The sequence below is a fragment of the Xiphias gladius genome, chromosome 13 (genome assembly GCF_016859285.1).
Source record: "Xiphias gladius isolate SHS-SW01 ecotype Sanya breed wild chromosome 13, ASM1685928v1, whole genome shotgun sequence".
NCBI classification, from domain to species: Eukaryota; Metazoa; Chordata; class Actinopteri; order Istiophoriformes; family Xiphiidae; genus Xiphias; species Xiphias gladius.
This window is the reverse complement of record NC_053412.1, coordinates 8,768,239-8,790,909: the sequence shown is the minus strand read 5'-3', so window position 1 is coordinate 8,790,909 and position 22,671 is coordinate 8,768,239. Positions and strand designations below refer to the sequence as shown.

At 39.3% G+C, this 22,671-nt stretch overlaps 1 protein-coding gene across 7 annotated transcripts in view; it reads left to right on the top strand.

The window, feature by feature from the left end:
- Positions 1-22,671, top strand: part of LOC120797900 (interleukin-1 receptor accessory protein-like 1) — a 288,213-nt gene that overhangs the window by 31,669 nt on the left and 233,873 nt on the right. Inside the window, exon 1 of one of the 7 annotated variants that reach the window (XM_040141663.1) lies at positions 19,499-19,818. The exons of the other annotated variants lie outside the window; for them this stretch is intronic. The gene's annotated coding sequence lies outside the window, so the exon portion shown is untranslated. Of the gene's footprint in view, positions 1-19,498; positions 19,819-22,671 lie in introns of those variants that run through there. 7 annotated transcript variants of the gene reach the window in all.

Below are 22,671 nucleotides of genomic sequence, written 5' to 3'. Positions count from 1 at the left end.
GTGGTTACGATTATAACCAATGATGTGTAGCTAATTGAATTTATACACCCATTTTTTTATGCACATACACTAAATGTTTTAATGCACATACACTATATTATTTAGAAACACATGAACACAACTTAAACTAAAAAAACTACCTGCAGTGGTTCGTCACCTTGCTGCGATGATTCACAGGGGCACTACAGGACAGCGTGCCCTCACTCTTGGTTGTGGTCACAGGTGCAACCAAGTACACTTCTTACCGCACCCATTAGCGTTGCTGGGTGTGGTCAGTGCAGAAAGTAGAGTGCCAGTAGTAGAAGTACACGTGGTGGACGGGCATGCAGTGTGTCCGACTTTCATGCAGGAATCCAGAGCTTGTGTGCCATCACAGAACTGCAGTTAAAGTTCGCTTTTTTTGATAAACTGTAACCACAATACTTCCCTAATCCTGACCAAGTGTTGTAGTTGCTAACCTTATCCATACCTTGACCATGGTTTATTTGCCATAACCACTAGCTTACCCTGACCTTTACCATACTGTAGTAGCCATGTACAGGTATTTTACAAAGTTAGAATTAAACCAAAAAAACGTTGTCATGTTAGCCCTACAAGAAGTCCTGTTGTTGTTGAAATACATCACTTGTCAAGTTCTTATCGGTGTTGGATCCTCTTGGAACTGTTGGTTCTTCCTCTCCCCTGTACGTGAAGGGGATGCACAAAATAACACATTTAGATCAAACAAAAGTGTGTTTTCCGATTTCATATACTGACGATTGAAGGGACTGTTATGTTTACAGGAATCCAATTCAGGTGTCCTTCACTGCACGCTGATCCATCAGTGCTTTCAAAGGATAGGTGATATCACAGGGTCCGCTAGAGGCCTGAGGGTCTGATGCAGCTGCACACACTTCACTGCTGATAGTTACATCCCACAGCTGTCGAAATGTCAGCGGTTACCAAAGCGAGATCATTCTAAAGATAAAGCGAAATAATTCTGCAGCAGAATTGCAAGCCAGAATATATTGCAAAGTCTTGAGCATTGTTGCTTTTGAACTGGTCAGTACAAATTGTGCAAGAGGAAAAACTGCTGTGTGGTGAAGTAGCTTGTTAAGTCAGGAAGGAAACTCTGTAGAGACATCCAGTTAAATATTTCATCTAAGTTTGCGCATGAAATGCCAGAGTCAGATGATGTTCATGCAGTACAGGCTGAATCTCTCAACAGAAAATGTATCATGATCAAGACTAGAGAAAACCTGTTATTCCTGTCCCTGATCTTTTGTAGGGTAGTCCTAAAATCTGATACCCATTAAACCTGAAAGGCCTGACATGAGCCTTAGCCCCAGTTTGTGCCTCTCATGGAATTATCTTTTTTTTTTTACATTGGAGAATTTTGTCTTCATAATTACAGTCAAGCGACAGAAAAAAAGCAGTTGTTCCCATCAGTAATTAATACTGTAGGAGTATAATTTTGAAAAGCTCAGCAAGACTTTGAACAAACTTTCACATTTTTGGAGACAGATTCATATCTTGCTGGAATAACCACAGTGAATGTGATTTTATGTACAGGTGGATAAAATAAATAAAAATAAAAAATAAAAATAGTACTCATTAAAGCTTATGTTTGTTTGTTTGGATAGATTTGTATCCCTTCAAAAATTGTGGATTACTAATTCCAGAGAAAAGGAAAGGGTAGGGAGAGGAGAGGGGAGTGGGTAAGGTAGAAAGGAGGAAAGGGGTGGGGATTTCAGGGGGAGGGATGTTTTGCTGTAGCTAATCCCTGTTCTTCTTTTTTTCTTGTTCTCCTCCTGTTTCTTTTGAATCTTGTTCTCCTCCTGTTTCTTTTGAATCGTGTTCTTCTCCTGCTTTTTTTAAATCTTGTTCTCCTCCTGTTTCTTTTGAATCGTGTTCTCCTGCTGGTTTTTAATCTTGTTCTCCTGTTTTATTTGAATCTTGTTCTCCTCCTGTTTCTTTTTGAAGCTTGTTCTCCTACTTTTTTCAATGTTCTCCTCCTTTTTCGTTTGAATCTTGTTCTCCATTTGTTCCATTTGAGTCTTGTTCTTCTCCTTGTTTTTAATCTTGTTCTTCTCCTTGTTTTTAATCTTGTTCTTCTCCTTGTTTTTAATCCTGTTCTTCTCCTTGTTTTTAATCTTCTCCTTGTTTTTAATCTTGTTCTCCTCCTGTTTCTTTTGAATCGTGTTCTTCTCCTGCTCATTTTTAATCTTGTTCTCCTCCTGTTTCTTTTGAATCGTGGTGTTCTGCTGGTTTTTAATCTTGTTCTCCTCCTGTTTCTTTTGAATCTTGTTCTCCTCCTCCTGTTTCTTTTGAATCGTGTTCTTCTCCTCCTTGTTTTTAATCGTGTTCTCCTCCTGTTTCTTTTGAATCGTGTTCTTCTCCTCCTTGTTTTTAATCTTGTTCTCCTCCTGTTTCTTTTGAATCGTGTTCTTCTCCTGCTGGTTTTAAATCTTGTTCTCCTGTTTTATTTGAATCTTGTTCTCCTCCTGTTTCTTTTGAATCGTGTTCTTCTCCTGCTTGTTTTTAATCTTGTTCTCCTTCTGTTTCTATTTGAATCTTGTTCTCCTCCTGTTTCTTTTGAATCATGTTCTTTGCCTGCTTTTTTAAAATCTTGTTCTCCTTCTGTTTTATTTGAATCTTGTTCTCCTCCTGTTTCTTTTGAATCGTGTTCTTCCCCTGCTTGTTTTTAATCTTGTTCCCCTTCTGTTTTATTTGAATCTTGTTCTCCTCCTGTTTCTTTTGAATCGTGTTCTTCCCCTGCTTGTTTTTAATCTTGTTCCCCTTCTGTTTTATTTGAATCTTGTTCTCCTCCTGTTCATTTTGAATCTTGCTCTCCTCCTGTTCCTTTGTATTGCTGACAAGCTTCTGAAAAGATAAAAACAGAATTGTTGTTATTCAATCTCCAGAAACAAATTCTCAAGCATTCTGAAACATGCTGGCCATTATTCCGAGGTAAAAGGATCATCTGAGGCATCGTAGCTGAGCCTGTTGTTTCTTGGAGGTTAGGAGACTGATCTGCTGATCAGTCTGGCTTTCTCTCTTCCTCCGTTCCTCTTGCTTCCTCTCATTTTCCATCTCCTGCACTTTCCTCCTCTGGCTTTCATCTCTCTGAGCCAGCTCCTGTTGCGGGCCTGCTTCCAGTGTGTCACACCTGGTCTTCCACTGTTCTTCACTCCTCTTTAGCTCTTCATCTTTTTGAGTGGACAGGGCCAGACAGTCTATGTATGCTTTCATGTGAACCTTGCTTTTTCTGGTGACCCTTTTGAGGAGCTCATCTTTTTGTCTGAGCTCCCCTCGGAGCTGTCTCTCCATCTGCCTTCGTCCGTTTTCGAGCAGATTATCATGCTCCTTTAGAGCCTTGTTTTCCTTTTTCAGAGACTTTACCCCAGTGAGTGCAGAGTAGAAGGCATATCTGAGGCCACGTAGAGTTCGCTGCAGCTACACTGCAGCCGGCCTGTAATGTTTTGCGCCATGAAGAGCAGCACTGAACTGCATTTCCCCAAATGCCTGAAAAACATAAACATATATATGAAGTTCATGGCTAAAACTCCAGTCCAACCTTAACACAACCTGTGCCCTCATTTATACGGTCGAATCTACTGTAGTCTAAGGACAGGACTGTAACCACAGCCAACAACTCAGATTCATACAAATCCTATGAAAAACAATCATTTTTTTGAGACCACAGTGTAAGTATTAGGCTAACATTTTATTTTTCTTATTTTTTGTCATTGCTACCAAATTATTTTTAGTTTCAGTTGAGTTTGTTTGAGGTTAAGTTTGATTTGCTGTAGATTATTTTTGGTGAAACTTAAGGAAAATATTTGGTCAAGGTTTTTAATCAGGTCTTAAACACATGCTTGATTAGTTATGTTACAAATTTCAAATTTCACTTATTTCCATTTTTAATCCATTTTTAATTAGAGACAATGAAAGCAAGAGTAATCTGTTTTGGCATTTTGAGAGGAAAAAGATGTCGCATTTTTGCCCAAGAAACCCTACTACAATCATAAAATCATCCCCTTCTATTTGTTTTTTTATGAAAATATATGAGAAGTACTGTATTTCTCGATGTGGCTTACTGGATGTGAGGAATTTTTAAAATTGTAATACATTAAATCAACAAATTTTGAAAATAAATTGAAGCTTCAGACAAAATATGAATAGATAATAGGGAAAAGTAGGCAGGCCTAGAAAGGCACAGTGCTGAAGAAAAAAAGTGATTCCACATCAAATGAGAAAATCCTGGCTGGTTTCTTTGTCTGATACTGAATGTCAACAAAGAGAGTCTAGCTTTGCAGTCGAATCTCAACTTGAAACTGTATAGTAGTTTCAGAGTTGTAGTACCCTCTGATATAACTGTTGTTCAAGTTACTGGAGTTAAAACTGTGGATGTAGATATAGATTGTTGTTGTTTTGCAACAGTCGACAGTTCGTCTTCACCAGGGACAGAGACAGTGCTCAGTTGAGGTTGCTAAAGGTAAATTAAGTATTTCTGCAGGGGCAGGTTCCAACCAGGACGTTCATCATTGTGTCAGAGTTGTTCTCATCATGTGTTCTTGTTCATCAAGATTCAACAGTACCAAGTTTACCAAGTGATGGTAAAAGCACTATCTGAAACACATTGATATTTTTGTTTAATAAGTTTAAGCACAAAAAAACACCAACATCTTTTTATTTGTGACAGATTTTTTTTTTCTCTTGAAAGTATAAGGACAAAGTGGAGATAAAAAAGCTCCATAAGGTGTAAAGACTCAAACTACCAAAGGGCCCTTCACTTCAGTGACTGTTCATAGTATTGTATATTTCAGTGTCTCAGGATTCATGATAAAGAAAGCGTTTATGTTTTTAGAGTGCTTTCCTTTAATAGATTTCAGTAGACTGTATCAGTGTTAAGCAACTAGCGGGTTGTGGGCCTCAAACAACAGCAACAAAAACATCATTCGTCCATAAAGCAGGCCACTTTTTTTTTACGTTGAGTTGATAGCCTATCATTTACGTCTCGGGTCTCGCGGGGAAACATAGAAGATACATTAACACGTATGACAGATTCTTTGACAAATGAGTACTATTATAGAAAGCTGCTGTAAATGTTAGTCCTTACTTACAAACAGAAAAATGACATCCGTCCTCAGATACAATCCTAAAACAAAGTTATTCTTAAATCAATGAGTTTCTCTCCCCCATTGAACAACGCTGTAAAAACTGTCCCGTGGTTGAACCTAATCGCTGACGCCTGGTATGTGGAGGAAGAATGTTAAAAATAAGTTCTATTGGACAAAGGGTCTCAGTTTGTCCAACTATAAAATAGCCCACCTAGTATGCATCCTGGTCGATATTTTATGTGATCAGAAAATGTTGATTTATGTTGGATGTGTATGTTAGAAAACAAGTGTTTTATATCAAACATGTATCAGGTTCTGTGAAGTTTTTTTTTAAATTCTCAAGTGCCTGTAAATGTATTGATTAACTTAGAATCTTTTGTCAGTCATAATGATGATCCAAAACTATTCATTTCTTTTCCATTTGTCTTCATTAACATCCATTTCCCCCAACTTATATTAGCTAAAGAAGCAACCACCAGAATTTAAACACCTGCATTTGAAAGATTAGTAGGTAACTTTCATAGTTGACATAGTTTTACGGAGTCTTGTGACAAACAGCAGGCTGAATTTTCAGAAATAAGCGATGACCAAAAACCCCTCACTGACTTGTAAATTAAAAACTGACAGCAATCTATATTTAAATGATACCACTTATGCTACTTTCTTCATTGGTTCTGAATTTTCGACATGAATCATGTACTGCAGAATTGTACAATATGAGTGTTAATCCCAGGGAGACTGAGGTGAAAAAGTGTTCACGTGAAACACTGATTGAAACAAAATGTGCTACGGGCTCAGATTTCAGAGAAAATTTTTTAGAGCACTAAACTGAAAAGGCAAACGGAGCCAGAGTCACAGTTTACTTTTGAGTTTTTAGTGTAAGGAACAGGTACAGACTCAGTCAGACTTTATTGCTTTACAGATTTTTTTTTTTATTGTGCTTCTTCATTTGCTCTGAGAAAGCTGAGCAATCCATCATGTTCCAGTGTTTTTTTTTTTTTTTTTTACATTTGCACCTGCTATTGCACACAGAGGATATGAAGAAGCAGTGCAGAAAGAGCTAAACAGCCAGGACCCAAGCCAAAATTCAAACCCACACACAAGGTTACAGTGTGCAGTTGATTTTCCATGAAAGAACATTAATTCGCTCGACTCCTGAGACACTGTTTTTCCCTGGCATCCTGAGGTCTGACAGAGTATTTCAAACTGGTTTTCTAATGAAAATTATCGCACAGTGTGAGGTAGTAGTGTCAGTTGGAGTGACAGGATTAGGCAGGGGTAGGGTGGATATTTTGGAACGAGCCACCTGCAACTCTGGCTAGCATACTCTACTTGTCTAATTATGTCGGATTACATGGTCACCAAGGAAACCAACAAAAGATGCAAGCAGAAATAGCAGAGAATACGCAATTTCCTTGACTGACAGGGCTATGTAATGCTGTGCAGCATGCATAATTAAAAACATGGGACACTCCTTCCATTTAGCTTTGGAAAAACTCGGCTGCTCAGCCTTTTACCTCCATCCTAGGGGACAAGCACATGGGGAGTCAAGAACTGACACGAGGAAAAGGGAGTCGTCTGCGGGGAAACGGGGAGATGCAGTGATGTGACTCTGTGCCAAATGTTTACAGGCAAGCTGACATAGTTAGAGGATGGAAAGGGCTGAAACGAGGCTCTCTCTCTCTGCACTCTTGGAGGAACGAGAGATAGGAAATCTAGGTCATCGCCACTGATGCATTGCAAAGCGAACTTCAAACAAACCTGGCCTTTAGCGTGATGGCTCTCCAAAGCAGTGTTACATGCCATCAGAGACTGATCGCCATTTTCTGCCCAGAGCTGCCACAAAGTGATGAATAGAGTCGTTCTCGATATGGAGAATAAGCAAAAGCATTGCAGACTCTATCCGTAATCCTTTCTATTTGTATATGAACATGGCTTACCATATGTATACAAAGAAATCATCCTTTTGGATCTGGCTTTGTAGCCAATTAGTGGGCCCATAGTTAGACCACATACTAGCCTTCTGTTCCTCATCTGCCCTTCATTGAATTGCCTGAGGGAAGTCTTTTCTGTAATCACAGCCCTGGGAATTGTGGTAAAAAGCTCTGTTCTAGTATTCAAGGCTAGATCTATCTATTTCAAGGGAAGCTGGTTGAAACAATAGTGTTGTGTTGAAAAGGATTCAGCTTCCTTTCAAATATAACAACTTCAAATAATGACATTCAAGATTTACTGTTTCCCCTAAAATCCAGTTGAAGAGACAACATTTGACTCTTGAGTGACTTCAGACTACATATCCCTAGTTTGTAGAACTTTTCAAAGGCGTTTGGTAGGTTAGATGCATTCTGTTTTAGCTGGGATGTTGCAGGCAACATAAAAAGCTCCCATTAGAAATGTATGAGCTTTAAGTCCAAATGAACAAAGACCCCATTAAAGAAAGAACAAAAACACGGCCCTGTAGTTCAGAGAAGAGTGTTTTGTGCTCTACCTTGCAGAATAATTTGAGGTGCTACATTGCATATAAGCTATAATTAATGGAGACAAGGCACAAGTTGAGGGTTTACTCATTGTTGAGTATAGGAAAGCTCTCTGACTTTGTGTTACATAAATGGTGGTGGCTGCTCTTTGCTAACGCGAAGGCTGCGTGCAAAAGTGAATGTGGTTCTGAAGGATGCAGTTGCTTGAATGGCTGTTACATAGTAGTACAAAAACAACAGTACATATAAGTCAATAGACAACCCCCATTTTCTCTGTACACATACAAATTTCTTTCGTCGAACAAATTATAATGTGACTCTTTGTGGAGTTCATTTACATCACTTATTACTATTGCTTTAACCACTTCGGCCACGGGTAGGCACGCATCAAAATGCATGTTGATGCTATGTACATGTCCACGAGTTAACTGCTGACAAAGCAGGCAAGAGAGGAACTTTGACTAGTTTAGTGATCATCCTTAGGATTTTAATAAAATCAAACCCTTTTTTTGATACTATTTAAGAGTACTGTTTCTTAGTCATAGCCATTCAATGTTCTTGCATTCAGTAATTACCTCTCTGTATAGTAGACTTTATTATTAGTGGCGGAGTCCACCATTGCTGCATGCAATTCAAATTGCCTTCACATCACAAGTATTGGCAATAAATACATGTATGTAATCCAGTGTTGTTATTTGTAATTTTATCTCACTGATATCACCTCCTCACTCTCCTATAGTAATGGGGTGGCTTTTATTGTGAAGCATCACAGGAAATGCAAGGTTAGTGCTGACTGAGATTGTATATCAGAAATGTGTCCACAAAATAAAACGGTGATAACTCTCAGCATTTTTGACAGCGGATCAATTTTAAATATTGCAGATAAGGCAACATATTGCACACCTCCAACTCCGCAGCAAGGTGACAAACTTTACTGAGCCCTGCCGGTTTGTGTGAAAACAACTCGCATCATATGCAGCATGCGATCAGATAGTGGCTATTCATAGCACGTTGGAAAAGACCAATTTCTGACAGATTTTTTTAATGAAACAACATGGGTTAGTCACACAAGCTGCTCTCCTGTTGCATTTCAGTCAAATTAACTGCTGAAGGAGTGTTTGCTGTAAAGTATTAAACCACGCTTGCTGTTAGCACCAGTAACCACGGGTTACCGGGAATTAAATTTTGCAGATTACAACTTTAAACTTGGTTAGGTAGTCATGACTGAATATTTACCAATTACTAGCAAGACGCTTCCACATATTACCTACCACCTCTGTTCCTTGTCTTTAGTGGGTTTCGGTGCATTACTTTGTTAGACTGGGGGAGTTGCAGTGGTGACATAGATCAGTTTACAGGATCATTAGTAAATCAAAGATAATTAAAACCAAACTATTCAGGGCTCTTCTCATAATCCCCAGTTAGTCATTCAGCAGGCTGGCTGCACTCTCTGTATTAATCAAGTTGAGTTAGTTCTCCAATTAAATGTCTTTGGTTAAAAAAAAACAAAAAAAAACTTACCTTTCTGCCCCCCCCCCCCTTGAAAAGAGTCACTAAGAACTGCCCACTGCCCACAGCTGGTTAACAGGGTTTATTTACAGTGTTATGAGGATTTTGGCTCTGAAGAGATACAGTAGGACGAAATCTTCATGGTATGGAAGCCATTTCAGAGCAGAAGAATTTTACAGCAAGGTATTCCCAAAATAGACAGAGTAATGTACCAGCCTCCTCACACTTATGCCAACACAAACCAGTGGCTCTTACTCATCTTTGACAGTCTCACTGGGGTGATATATGCCCTGCATAATATCTCAAATTGGATAATCCTATACCTCACACACTCGGATGAGAGCATGGCACTCCTCCAAATTGAGTCCCGCTGAGCAGCAGCAAATGATGTGGTAAGATCAGGCTCACCTACCAGCTGTGTGGGAGGCATGATATGTTTTAGGAAATAGCAGCTGAATGGTCATCTATTAGTTGCATGGGATGCCCACATTACTCTAATCCTGTACCAACAGGGCTTTTGTTGTTTGTCACTGGGAACATTGCCCATCTATAGTGTCCCAAATGTACTTGGATGCGTAGCTGAATACGCATCCAAGTACATTCCTCTTGCTGCTCATTCCTCCCTTGTCAGTATTAATGAATACTTCTGTTTTATCTTGAGGCGCACATTTCAAATATGATCTAAGGTTTGACATCCCGCATGTGTGAATCACCTTGGTCTATTTCCATTAATTAAGTGAAGTGTGATGTCCATCTTGACGGCACAGGGCCCTTTTGTTTCAGCATACTGAATATCTTGATTGGACCTCTTGATGCATCATTCATAAATCAAAGCGCAAGGCTTGGATCGCTTGGTTACCACTACGAAGCCAAACAGAGCTCACCGGGAATTACCTATTATTCACATCACTCAATTACCCTCTAAACAACATTTCAGAGAAGCATGCAGGACATTGTGGCTGGATCAGACCAGGTGCGTTCACATTCCATTGAACACACAAATGCCAGAGTAGATTGGTTTTGAAGATCGTGACCCATATAGCGCAGCAATAATGTATGACATGTCGTTCATCAAGTTCATTTAGGTCATTTAGCCTCATTCAGTCTTAATTGTTCATTTATTGCACTTGTTTCAAAAACACTTCAACTTATTTCTAGAAAAAATTCCTTGAAATGAGTTAAAATGAGGCTGATCAAGATAACATGACACAGTTTAAAGCTCCAGTGCATGATACCCTGTAGCATTGTTTCTGCTCAACCATCAAGACTTCAGAAATCGCGCATTTCAATAAGGACCATGTAAATTCTGCCCCAAGTTGAAAGTGGCACTGTAATCTTTTTTTTATTTGTTTTTAGTAAAAATAGGATCTCAGGAATAATTCCAAGCCATTATAACTTTCTCAGTGGGATTTTCTGTTGGATTAATTTTCTGCTTTGTTTAGAGACCTGCAGTAAATAGGCATGTCAAATACATTTATATGCCATTTATGCCTTTTAACACTGGAAAAAAAAAAACAATACTACTTTTAGATACTAAAATCCCATCTGAAAAAAGATCTTACTCTTACAATAGGAGTAATTAGCAGCAATAAATCACAGCAGATCAGACTGGTCAGGTAAGGTAACTGAGTCCATAAATTAGAATTATATTATGTATGTATTATAGCAGATTGATTAACATAATTATATCCTTCCGAAGTTTGTTTTTTAAGTTTTAAAGATAAAACTGGTCAAACAATCTGTTCTTAGCAGAGGTGTGGTTCATCAGAGCATAAAACAGAATAAAGCCAAAGAAGAAAGGAAGGAAAATAATCATGATGATCATCATGATATATGGTATGATGTAACCATGCTAGTGAGCCAGTATGCACAATAGTAGGGCCCTTTCACACGTACACCTAAATTAAATAGAGCCAACATTTACAATATTAGTCACGTCTGTTTTTATTCATTAACTATTAAATTGTACAAAATGTAAATAACAGATACAAATTTGCATTCTGTCTCATATTATAGTCAGGCTACATTGATTTTAAAGAGATGTGATGGAGTCAACAGAGACTCCATTTTCAGGGGGCACAGAAATTTGGACTTCGCTCCCAGCCATATCTGTGCAGGATTAAACTTCACATCAAGCTACACAGTCTTTGAATAAGGATGTTAAGCATATATCTCCACTTGCCTTAGATATCATTACTAGTCATTCCTCCCTCCCTAGTGGGGGGTGGGGGGAGAGAGAGAGAGAGAGAGAGATAATGACATACTTTCTTCTTGAGCTGCATCATCAACATATGATTAGAGGGCTTCAAACCTCTGTGAATTCTATTTATATGCAACTTCTTTGCATTAGCAAAATCAGTTTTGAAGGGACTATACAGAGCTAGGATTTTCTGTTTTATTCAAAATATCTGTCAGAGAATTCATTTAGAATGTATCTGTGGAATACATGGTGCTGGATTGCTTTTTTTAATTCAGTCTAGCAGACAGAATATTTATTTGAATAATATCTTAAAAATATTGAATTCCATCACTTTTTGATTGGATTTTACTTCAAAAATGATAGTGGGTATAAATGCATCAATAAGGTATAGATAAGGTTATACAGCTGAGGCCCATTGTTAAACTTGGCTAATTTGGCTGACAAAATGGCCAGTCCTTAAGCTCACTTTTCACCTCAAATCCTTTATTAAGGTTAGCAGGTCACTCACCCTCCTGGCACTCTTTACTCCATCCCATTACTCTAAAGCTTGTAGGCTTAAGTAGAAAGTAAAAACTGTAGAACGAGCTTCAAACACTCGCAGTCAAAGGCACCGCTTTCCTCACTTGCCAGTTAAGGCAACAGCAGCTTTTTCTCAAAACCTCGTGGACCTTTCATGCCATCAAGCAGAGACTGGGGTTGAGCTGGATGGGATACGGGTAGTGTTTGGGGCCCAGCGGGGGTCTGCAAACGCTGAACTTTGTTTTCTTTAGTTTAACCATGATGCAAAAGATTTACTGTATTTCCTCAAATAATGACCAGGGCCTTTATTTACCTCAACTGCAGAAGGCAACAGGTTTTATTTGAGGCAGTATTGTATTGGAGGCAGTCCTTTGTTGGTAAATCCGTCTGTTTTTATTCATTAACTATTAAATTGTACAAAATGTAAATAACAGATACAAATTTGCATTCTGTCTCATATTATAGTCAGGCTACATTGATTTTAAAGAGATGTGATGGAGTCAACAGAGACTCCATTTTCAGGGGGCACAGAAATTTGGACTTCGCTCCCAGCTATATCTGTGCAGGATTAAACTTCACATCAAGCTACACAGTCTTTGAATAAGGATGTTAAGCATATATCTCCACTTGCCTTAGATATCATTACTAGTCATTCCTCCCTCCCTAGTGGGGGGTGGGGGGAGAGAGAGAGAGAGATAATGACATACTTTCTTCTTGAGCTGCATCATCAACATATGATTAGAGGGCTTCAAACCTCTGTGAATTCTATTTATATGCAACTTCTTTGCATTAGCAAAATCAGTTTTGAAGGGACTATACAGAGCTAGGATTTTCTGTTTTATTCAAAATATCTGTCAGAGAATTCATTTAGAATGTATCTGTGGAATACATGGTGCTGGATTGCTTTTTTTAATTCAGTCTAGCAGACAGAATATTTATTTGAATAATATCTTAAAAATATTGAATTCCATCACTTTTTGATTGGATTTTACTTCAAAAATGATAGTGGGTATAAATGCATCAATAAGGTATAGATAAGGTTATACAGCTGAGGCCCATTGTTAAACTTGGCTAATTTGGCTGACAAAATGGCCAGTCCTTAAGCTCACTTTTCACCTCAAATCCTTTATTAAGGTTAGCAGGTCGCTCACCCTCCTCGCACTCTTTACTCCATCCCATTACTCTAAAGCTTGTAGGCTTAAGTAGAAAGTAAAAAACTGTAGAACGAGCTTCAAACACTCGCAGTCAAAGGCACCGCTTTCCTCACTTGCCAGTTAAGGCAACAGCAGCTTTTTCTCAAAACCTCGTGGACCTTTCATGCCATCAAGCAGAGACTGGGGTTGAGCTGGATGGGATACGGGTAGTGTTTGGGGCCCAGCGGGGGTCTGCAAACGCTGAACTTTGTTTTCTTTAGTTTAACCATGATGCAAAAGATTTACTGTATTTCCTCAAATAATGACCAGGGCCTTTATTTACCTCAACTGCAGAAGGCAACAGGTTTTATTTGAGGCAGTATTGTATTGGAGGCAGTCCTTTGTTGGTAAATCCGTCTGTTTTATAAATATCATTTTTGTATAAAGCCTCGTTTTGATCTGCTCCCATTTGCCCTGTTAAAGTTATGCCATTAATACAAACTCAGCAATTCCTGTATCTGTTTTAAATTAAAAACCCTATAACGTTTCATGGGACAGAAACCCTCAATTTCTCAACAGGGCCTTTATTTTGAAACATTTGCAGGCATACCGTATGAATAAACAGATGCATGAGATTAAAGGATAACAAAGAATAAGTGGATCAGAATGAATGAATCCATTGTGCCAACAAAATGTTGAAAATAGTATGATTATATTGTTGAATTTATAAAATGAAAGCGGTAGATATGTACACTATCCTTATGACAGGCACCGGGAGTTCATCCTCCCTTATTTTTGACCCAGCCTGTATTTGGGAGCCGGCCCTCATTTTTGTTTGTGTCGACCACGCAACCGGCCATAATTGAAAACCTGGCTTTGTGGTATTTGCTCTTACTTCTATAATTGTTTTCATTAGGTTCATGCAGCCCAATTAAAAGTGTACCTCGGCTTGTAAACAAACGTCACATTGGAGTTTGGGTAAGACTTTGGAGTACAAGAAAATTTCATTCAAGACACTGTAAGTTGGGAAAAGTATAAAAGTCGATACCCATGAGGAAACGGCGCAGAAAAGCAGATTATGAGGACCGAATTTGTCATTGATACGTTTTGTTGTGCTAGACTTCACATGCATGAGTAACTGCTATCATCATCCCATTGCTTTATACCCGTAAAATTGCTTTTCTGTTTTTGGCTTGGATTATGTTCTCCTACCTTTTTGAACCTCGCTGCAGTTTGCTTTAAAGAGGATAGAGATCTACATGTTCAGGTGTACAGTGGGGTTATTTGGTGCAGTTTGAATCAGGGGGCATTTCAACCCAAAAGTAACAACGGATTTAGAGTAAGTAGTGACTCACTGACAAGAATTACTATTTGAGCTGTCAGATGTAGGCCAGGAGGGCTATAAAAATATCTGCAATAGATGTATCTCTGCCAGAGCACGCAACTATTTATTTTAGGAAAGCAGGTAGTCAGTTCAGTGACTTTTTCTTACTTACATAAGGCTGGAAAGACTGCTGTTAAGAGAGGGGGGAAAAAAAAAGGTCCAGGTGGGATTTTGTCGTACACCAATGAATGTGCGCCTTTTATCACTATTTTTAAGGTGTTTTCTAACACGGCTCAGCATAACAGAGGCAAATCAAACCAACATAGTCAGCCAAGATATTCAGCAAGCTCCACAAAAGCCTAAACAAAAGAAAATGTTCATATGAATGCCTCACTCCCCAGTTGAATGTACCATGCAGTATAAAATAAATGGACTCCCACAGCTGACATGACACAGAAATTTCTTCTGTCTGAGAAATCAAAGTCCATCATGCACAAATTGTCTTGTCCCTCTTTGTTCGGCGCAGCAGGGGTTGATTGTGACTTTTACAACAGCCGACGATGTTGCTTTCCCTCACATGTTGAAAGAGACGTGACACAGAGACAGAATATGCTTGGCACACGGTGCCTCAACGGTACTCCACACTGATTTTTGCAACAAATTATGAGTGAACTAGACCGTTGTCACATCCAAGACCGTTGACTGATAAGAATCACCCACTCATGTTTGCTTGGTGGTCTTGGGTCTACGAAGTAAACACCTAATCCATTTGAACCTTTTTAGAACTGAAAATGGTGCCGAACTTCCCCATAAATGTCCAAGACGTGTGCATTACCTGCGCAGGAGTACTGTGGATTTTGTGTTTATCATATTCAAAATGATGTCAAGTTGTATCCCAGTAAATCTTTTCCTGGGGAGCTGAACTGAATTGGAGACGAACGGTGAATTATGCATGAACTGTGTGATGACATCACCCCAAAAACACTCGCACATACAACAGCTCTGCAAGAGAGGTTATGTCCTCTCATGGGAGGGCAATCTCGCAAGTTCAGCTCGTCCTCTCTAAAAACCACACATGAAAACGACCACCTTTTTTGTTCACGCTGTATTCAGTATCATTATTCACAGACAGGAACAAATTAAAACATGCATTATTGGTTTAATAGGAGGGGTCACGCTTTGTTAATCTGTGTGGTACACTATAATAACTTTGTCATGTTGAAATGTTTTTTGCTCAGCTGCGTTTTAGTACTCTGTGTTTGGTAAGCAGTAATTGGAGAAGGGCTTCAAGGCTTCCTCCAGTGACCTCATTACCCCAATTAAATCCGTAGCCTTCTCTGAAAACAGTCCATCTCAGAAAGAGATGTCTGAATACAGCTTTCAGCCCAAATGAGGTGGAGATGTTCAGCTGTGGAAGCAGGGCAGGGACATATGGCTGTGCCTTTTACAGTTTGCTGCAGTGGGTTTTTTTGTCATGATTTCATTTAACCAAAAAGAAAATTATTGAATTAATTGTTGAAATGTCAAACAGAGAAGCAATATTTGATTTTTTGATTTTTTTAAATTCAAGCATTTTTCATCAATACCAATGGTTTAGTTTTCATTTGCAGCAATCAGGAGGACCTGGTCACACTTTTGCCACATCTTTGTCCTGTAAAAGCAGAGAAAAATGGTGGGTTGTTTGTGTTTCTTAAAGAAGAACTGTCCAGCCGGTCCCAGAATTTAAGCCTACCCCTTCTTTTGGAAGTACAATTGTACCAGTAAGCAAACATGCAAGAAACTTCCTTTTTAGATTACAAATTTTGTAAACATATTAACGAAAATCTGAAGCAATCCACGGAATTAACCAGGGAGAATACCTCTCATGCACAATATCATTTTATTATTATTTTATGCAATAATTAGCTTATACAGGTGTATTTTGATCATCTAACCTTGTTAATTATCAATATTTTGAGATCTTAGTTCGTGATTTCTTAAGCAGCGTTGCATTTGAAAAGCCCAGCTTGTGGTTTAATATTCATTTGAGTAATTAAATAAGATGCTTTAAGAACATTTCTCTTCATCTCATGATCTTTCCATCACTTCGGGGAGAACAACATCATACACTACAAAATGATGTAAATACTGGATTCTCTTTGTCTTTTTTAAATATTATACTTCATCTTTATGAAGAGTTTCATTCCAAAATGCTACATCTCCACACTCGAAGGACAAACTTAATCTCAAATTAATTTTTCAAATTAATATTTCAAAAGTTTCACTACAGTTAATCCCATTTTAATATGTTTCATAAACTAAGTTTCACTTTTATTTAGTTAAATATTTTTGTAAGAACTCGACATGTTTTCCACCCAGCCCAGAAGATGAAGATGTCATTTTTAATTGGAACAGTATAAAGCTTCATGCTGCTGTTGTCAAGTGGAAATGTATTCCTAAATTGTCAGGTTTTAAGATCATTAGAAAATTGCCTTTTTTTTTTTTTAGTTCAGTGATGTTATTTTGGAGTTTAATAATTGGGTTTTGAGAGGGATTCATAAAACCATTAACCCATAAAGGAGCATAACTAAACAATCCAGAATTTTTACATACAGCACATTAACAGATATAAAAAATATGTCCTTAAATATTGATTGTCTCTTCGCATCAACACATCGATTCTAACACCACTCTGCTTCCAGGCTGGCACGCAAATCCTCAAACCAGCAGAAAAAATGAAGCAAAAGGTCAACTCTGATTAGACAGTCGTCCTCAAAGTTGCAAACCAACTGGTTGATTGAGTTGAGGCGGTTTGCGGACGACAGCCCTCAGATAGGAGGGGGTAATCAATGCCTTGTTTGTCCACTTCTTTGCTCATTAGGGAACCTCTATTCACATCAGGGTCAGTATATGACAAAGAAAGCTTACAAGTGCACATTTTCAGTCCGAGGAGGGTGTTTTTTCTCCTTCTCAAAGCCCTCCCCTCATCGAAATTCACCTCACAGGAGTGCAGTGCAAGAGGCCAAAGTCTTGACAGGGGTAGCCCAGTGCGGGGGAAATCAAACAAGTCCCTTTTTGACGGCCTGGCCGGCTGACAGGGATGCCTGCTTACCTACAAGTCCTTAATCTGTATCACACCTTTCTTCCTGCAGTTCAGGAAGAAAGTAAGGCAGCCTTACTGTCCATCCGTCATCTTTAGTGATCAGGGTTTTGTCTCTGGACTTTTGGATTCAAGTCCTTGGTTACTCATAAATACAGGTTCTACCTGAGTTTTACAGATTGAAATCTTCTCAGGCTTTTCAATGGACTTGTCACATTCATCTTAATGTGTAGTTAATATTGGACAGGAAAAAGATGATAATAAATAGTGATACGGTGGAATTAATACTGATGTCAGATGTTGATATACTGCACTGTAATGTAAACTAAGCTCATTGTAAGGCCTACTTGAATATAACAGAGTAAATCCCTTGAGAGGAACCCTGTTTGTCAGGGCAATTGAAGTGTCTGTGTACTTCTGCTTTATGGATGTAAGGAAAACATGATTGTTTACGTAATCACACCAGAAGTAGACGAGGGAAAAAAAAAATCTAATTTTGTGGTAATGGACCGCAGAATATGGACCATCCTCTGCTGCAAATGAAGACCTGGTTTGTGCAAGGTCATGCGTAGCTCCCGTACATAAGTAAAAGGGGATTTGTTGGCCTGCCATTTTTCAGATTATTCCTCAGTACTGGTCTCACACTGTGGAATTCTTTAACAACTGAATCTTTGAAATGTTTTTGTTTCTGTACAGTTACAGCAAGTGATTTGTTCTCATATTAGTCTTAAGATCCACCAAAATTTGCAAACCTGGTGAATGAAATTCTTATTTTTTCAAAGTATTTTCCCCCTGTAGTTTCAGCAGTTTTGTACAAAAAAATAACAACATGTTGATACAAGGAAGAATGAGCTCAACTCTATAATGGCTTAGAGGCAGACATGTAATTATTTATGTTCTATGATTATTAATTATTAATTATTTAGTGGTCTGATCATAACAAGCTTTGATTCCTCATGATCACACAATGACTTTGCGAGAAAACTGAGTTCACAGTAGTGATATTGTGAACCCGAGTTTGTGGAGTAATACGTTTTTATTGTCTTGTTAAAATAAGATTTGTGTAATTCTGTTCTCATCTTTTTATGATCACCGGGAAAGAAAAAAAAAAAACACATAGCCTGCAAATATTTTTTCCCCATGTGCTGTGTGGCCTTTTGAAGATTCTCATTAAAGTTTTAGTCTCTTGCCATATATTTCACTACCTCTGTGCAATAATAACACGCTTGGACTCTGACTTGTTAAGGAGAGTATTTTTTTTTTTTTACAGTGCATTTCAGACCTTTTTCTGTTATTTCCATTGGGCGGCAGTGCGTCTATCCTCAAACTGAAGCTGCACTGCATTGCCCGTCGGCCCGTGTACTCCGTTCAGCACTATGTAAGCCACTAAAAATAATTCCCACGTTACGAATTCATTTCTCAAAACAGCTGCATAATGCGGATGAGTTTCCGCATGTGCGCTTGTCGGGAAGGTTTCACCCAGTGCGCCATGCAGAGGATGAGGACTCCATAGGAACGCGGGTCTGATCCGGAGCGTTCATGCTGGTACCACTGTCAAGTGAGACAGAATAGCCCAGGGGAAACACCACCTCTGCTCTGTTCTTCAAAATAAAAGCCGTACGGGGAAATACACGTCTGTGTTGAGAACGGCCCCAAGAAGAATAACCAAGGAATCGCTTAAAATGGAACCTGTGAGATATTAAGAGATACTGCAAGGAAATGTGCTCACACCAATACAGTGCGATCTTTACCTTGGGGGATCCAACTATGCCGACTGTAATGTCAGACACATTATGCTCTAATGATAATGTGGCCACATTAAATCTTATCATGAACATTTTTGACTGCCTAGGCACACTTGAATGGTGTGTGCTTTCATTTTGATGGCAAATCCCCTCATTTCCTCCACTGCCTTGGTGAACGTATGCGCACTCGACGCATCTCATTGACACAGCGGCTCTCTGAGGGAGGGAGAGAGAGAGAGAGAGAGAGAGAGAGAGAGAGAGAGCGAGCATCCGATGTGTCTTTTTCTGCACATCACTTTGGAAATTTGCGCTCGTGTAGTCCTGCTTAAAGCGGTGCTCACCTGCCGGGGCTGTGTGGCTTTGAGCAACTGACCTAATAGGATAATCAGACTAATTGCCTCCTCTGATATTGCCCTTCATTGATTGTGTCGACCATTTCCCTAATCACTGTCATGATTTTCTTCATTATCGTATTTGCTGCTCTTTGAAAGTGGCCGGCTGCAGGTGTTTTTGTTGAGCTGATTTGTGCCAGTTGAGGCTGGCAATATGTAATTTTGGAATAGACGCTGCGTTTTTGGAGAAGTGGACTATTTCACAATTGGGATTCCTTTGTTTTTAAAACGTTACTGCTTTGCTCTGTAGACCAAAACAGATTCTGATAGACCGTGATGGTGTGGAGCTATCAGAACTGACAGCAGAGTGTATGCTATCATTGGGAAACTGCTTGTGGGTAAGTTTTAATTCATTCTTACACCTTTCCGTTCCCAAAGTTGGGTAGATGCTTATGCTGCCTTCTGTGGACATGTTTAAACCAGTCTTTCGTCTCCCACGATCAACCTGGACGACACGGACATTTCATGTGAACAGATATGCATCGCCTACTTATCGGCGGGCTCTAACAAACGGATTCACGATCTCCTTATATGCGGCACTTAAATGCGCATTTGGAGCGAACATGTTTCCCCCCCGGTTACGCATGAATCCCGGTCGCTCTTTTTGCTTTAGTTGCGGACGGAGCCTCCTCAGTGGAATTGTTCAGCTGCAGCACGACAGGGCAAGTGGACTGCTGAAGTCCTCTGTATTCTCTAATAAAACCCAATTAGCCAAGCAGAACGATTACAGTGTCAGTGGAAACGAGCTGTTAATTTTACGCATTATTTTTTTCTCGACGTTAATTGTCTAACCCTGTGAGCATTTGCATTTCGCCCTGGTGCGTCAGCAGTGTGTGTTTGCTGTAATGTGTGTGTTTGCCTGTGTGTCCCTTTAGAAGTGCGCGATTGCGTGCGTGTGTCCGTGGTGCTATGCGAATTTGTGCACATGTGCGCGTCGCTTTCGGCGTGCACACCGAAAGCGCACACGTGTGTCTGAGGAGGGGGGGGGGGCGAGAAGAACCCGGTCTTAGTTATTTCAAATTATTTCTGCTGAGTGATTGCCTGGCGAGTCTGGTCTCTCTGTGCCTCTTCAGTATTTGCTAGTATTTCCTCTCCCTCTCCCCTGATTCCCTCCCCTGCTTGGATGGATGATGGCTTATGATTGTCCAGATGGATGTTGGAGCTCCACTCTGGCTCCGACCACACTGGGCTTTGCCAGTTAAACATATTTGGGATTCAGGAAGTGATACTGATGTAAAGTTAGAGCAGATGCTGGCTTATAAAAAATAAAACCATTCCCCTACCCTCTTCCACTACTACAGATGAGAGTTACAGAAGGTACCGTAGCCTTGTAAGTTGACTCTCACCACCTTATCAAGCAACAACTGCTGCAGAGATGCCTTTTTTTTTTTTTTTAAATTTATGGTACATCATAACCTGTAAGGCAAAGGCTTACAGGCAGTGTAAGTTTCACATTCAGCCATCACCTAAATAATCTGATTATTATTTGATTTTTTAAATTTTGTTAACAGTAACATTCGCTCCCCATTTCAACTGCTCCAAAATCTACTTGCATCATGCTCTGCACTAAATCTTTCCACTCCAATTTCTTCTTGACACTTTTGGCTCTAGGTGATTTTCTTTTTGGTTTATGATGTTACTTTAATAATGTCTTTATTCATCTCCAACATCTGGGGTTTACGCTTTGCTACAGGAGCAACTAGCAACACATGAATTAATAGATAAGTGGCTGTGGCCACTTAACGGAAGCCCTGCAGCTACATATTGAGCTGAGTCGAGTGCTCTCACGCAGAAATTGATTTAGACAGCGATTATGTCATCCAGCATTGGCACTTTTTTATGCTGGTCAAGTTTACCCAGCAGCATTGAATTCCTCCTCTGCTCTCTGATAAATTAAATGTAGTTTTAAAAGGCATGTTAGTGCCCCAGTGAAGTCGATGCTTTACTGGCAGGTTTATTTCAAATATCATTTTCAGTACCTCATCCGTTGAAAAAAGCGTTTGAACATGGACAGAACATTTGAATGCTTCCATTTCTCAACAAAACCATATTGTAGAATTTCCACACAAGCTACACAGTTTTACTATATTTGCATGCAATGGATTGTTGGATGGATGCTTGTTATTTGTGGTTTTAAAACATCATGATGTTCCATAAAATGTCATCGTCAGCCATACAAAAGGATCAGCTGTCGTTTTTGCCCCAATAACTGACATTTAATCTTTTTTTCCTGTTTCATGAAGAAAACCGTACCTGTCTTACACTAAAAGATAAAACAAACCATGACAAGCATTTTTAAATGGCACTTGGCCCTGTTAAGTTTACAGTGCTTTCTCTGGTAGACAGAAAGATCTGAAGGCATCACAAGCATTTTCCTTTCCTGTCTTGATTGATACTTTTAATTTTCAGGGAGCTGTCACCGAGGCCTATTGGCCTTGGCTTTGCAATCAAGAGGCGGACAGTCAAAGGCTTTCAAATGAAAGAGTTCATTAATGTGGTGGAAATAAGGGTTGTCTCGCTGTGGAGGATTGGCTCTGTGTGAGGAGTGATTGGAGCAATTGATGAGGATTTGTGAGGAAGAATGTTGGAGAACAAGCTGAGAGGGGGCCACCTCCATCATAGCTCTTAAATTACATTAGTAAGACTCCAGGGGAAATGGAAATAGCGAGAGGTGATCCACCCTGTGTGTTTATGTGTGTGTGGCCATGTGTATGTGTGCAAATATCATAAATGTTGTACTTCAGCTTGAGCACCTTCCATTCCTGCTTTGCACTGCTGTGCGGACTTATTGACTTTTGTGAAATCTGAGTATTAGAAGCTGTGGACTACATGCATAACAGACGTGCTCTCAGGTAAATCTTTTGAAAATCCAATTCCCGTGAAGATGAGATTCCTCTTTCCCCATGCCTTGTTCCATTTTCTATCGCAATCATTCGGCATCGATCTGATCTTATTTTTGTTGCAGCCATCATGTCATGAATTGACAAGTATGGTAGATCAGGTAGATTACAATATGTCTGGCATGTAGCCTTCCCTGTACAAAGCAGACTCAAGACTACCAAGGGTCAATAACAAAATTTCAATCCATCCATGCATTTTCAGGTTCACTCAAATAATAATTTCAGGTATTTTCCGTTCATTGTTTTACTTAAGCTGAGGTGCCAGATTATAGAAGGAAACCTTTCAGGCTT